Source organism: Austrofundulus limnaeus, unplaced genomic scaffold, assembly GCF_001266775.1.
Source record: "Austrofundulus limnaeus strain Quisiro unplaced genomic scaffold, Austrofundulus_limnaeus-1.0 Scaffold934, whole genome shotgun sequence".
Lineage (NCBI taxonomy): Eukaryota > Metazoa > Chordata > Actinopteri > Cyprinodontiformes > Rivulidae > Austrofundulus > Austrofundulus limnaeus.
In genome coordinates this window covers 95,850-98,419 of record NW_013953336.1, presented here as the reverse complement: position 1 = coordinate 98,419, position 2,570 = coordinate 95,850, and positions in this window count along the sequence as shown.

The following is a 2,570-nucleotide window of genomic DNA, read 5'->3' as shown; positions in this document are numbered from 1 at the left end:
GTGGTGAGAAAGTGTATTGCACATTATTCAAAATCAATGTGGTCCCACGGCCCTCTGTGGCCCAAAGTTAAAAACTGTTGTTCTTTTGAGGCCCTCAAGGTGGCGCTCATGGCCCATAGGTTAAGAATCTCTGATTTAAGTAATTGATGGATTTCATTGTTGGTTCAATGTATTTTTATTTTTCCGGTGGAGGCTTCATGTAAGCCTATTGGGCTTTTTGCCTCTCCCTGTCATTATTTTTTTATTATTTCTACTGATTTGTATTTTTTACTGTGCAAATAAACTAAACGGAACTAAAAAAAACTTTAAAATTATTAGGCAAAATGTTATGTGGTATTTCTACATGAAGATGTGTCAGTTGTTGGATTATGTGTTGTGAATGACTGTCAGCTACTATCACAATATGTTTTTGCTCAACATCTGTAAAATTCACTAAGGTATGGCCATTTTAGTGAAGGCCTCCAGCTTTTCATGAGATATTTTGCTAATAGCAAACAAACCTTTTGCTTACACTGCTCATTTTCCCTCAGTTTGGATTTGGTGAAAAAAAGTTATGTCTTGTTCTTTTTCTCCTTTATCTCAATCAAAAATGCATTAGCATCGCTGCGCTGGCTTCACTTTCTGCATGACTTCTGCAAGTTTCCATACAACAGTCTGAAGTTTTGGATGAAGGGATTATGGATCCAGGCTCAAGTTTCTATCAGAAGAAAAGCTCATCAGTGTCAGGCCATCCACTGTAGAGAGTGGCTGTAAGAGCTCATCCTTCTGTGGAGAATTTTGGATCCACACCCAGCTCTGTCTTCTATCTTGACGCTTGCAGATGCCTCAATCAGTGGCAGGATGGCCATCTGGGACTTGGTTCCAAAACAGTTTGTTTTCTCACTCTCAGGCTACTGATGTGTTTATGTGTAAATGTGTGATTTGTCATAAATAGCAGCGCACATTCAGGGATTCTGGAGGCCAGACAACATCATGCACAGTACAGAGGTAAATCTTAATGGTTATGCAAACTTTGTGACTAAAATAAGTATTTTTACCGTCTTTTATTCAAAATAAAGTTAAATAGAAAGGTTCTCAAAGGTACACACGTCAGAGTATAAAATAAGTTATCCTGAACAATATGAAATGATGCACTTTGACTATATCAGTAGTTTTCCAAATATATCAACATGCAAATTTTAAATGCGGGTTCACTTCCTATGTAAACAAAGCTGAATTTACCAAATAACAGACAAACACTTAAATCATGTGATTAACTACTTTAAGCTGGCTGTAGTTTCTGTAAGAAAACAATGTGGTGAAATCTAACAAACAGATCCTTAAAGACATTTAAGGGGAAATGTAATGGTGAATGTGCTGCTAAACATAAAATAAAAGAGAATGAACAAGTATAATAGGTGTCAACAGTAATATCTGGGATCAAACAGGGTGGAGGTGCACTATACAGACAGAGCTTTACATATAAACATACACAGCTTCTGAAACTTCTTTTAAACCAGTAATTTTACTGGTTCATCTTTTATCTAAGTTCAAGCTCAGTTTATTTATATAGCTCCAAGTCATAACATACGTTGTCTCAGGGCACTGTACATAAAAAGAACAATGTAAAGAAGAAAGCAGCAGGTTGTGTTGAATCACTTCATCACAGTCTCCCATCCTGAGCAAACGGTGGAGAGGAAAAACTCCCTGCTAATCAGGAAGAAACCTCCAGCAGAACCAGGCTCAGAACAGGAGACCATCTGCCTCGATCTGCATACCTTACTCAACAAAAAAACAAACAAAAAAAAGTTTTTATTTGAGGCAGAAACTAATTTTGGTTTCCATGCAATATTAAAAGAAACTTCTTATGAGTCATGTTTTCATGCAATAAAACAATATTCAGTAAAATAAAAACGTGCAAAACTCTAATATATGCAATTTCTCTCAAGTACTGTATGCTGAAATACATGTTTTTTTTTGTGTGGAGAAAAACCTTTAAAAAAGAAGAAGAGAACACAATAACAAAGTAAAACTGATACCTGCATTTTCACAACAGTCTTATAAAGACATAAATCTTATCCATCTGTTCTAATTTTGCCGGATCACCGTCCACTCACCACCGCCGTGCGCAGCCAGTGTTAACACTGTCATTGATTATAATGGGTGTGTGTTTGCTGCGGAAGTCGGACCGGAGTGGAGCAGTGCCGGAATGCATGTAGTGTAAATTAGGGGAACGCATGTAGTGTAAATTGGGGGTCAACGTTCAAGAGTCTGATGGCAGAGGGGAAGAAACTGTTCTTATGGTGGGATATTCTGGTCCGAATGGACTGAAACCTTCTGCCTGAGGGGAGAGGTATGAACAGTCTGCAGGATGAGAAGGGTCAGCTGTGATCCCACCTGCTCACCTCACAGTCCTGGAGATGTACAGGTCATGGAGAGATGGAGGCTAAAGCCGATCACCTTCTCAGCTCAGCACACAACGCTCTGCAGTCTGTGTCTGTCCCTGCAGTGGCCCCGACATACCACACTGTGATGGAGGAGCTGAGGATGGACTCCATGATGGAGGAGCTGAGGATGGACTCCATGATGGA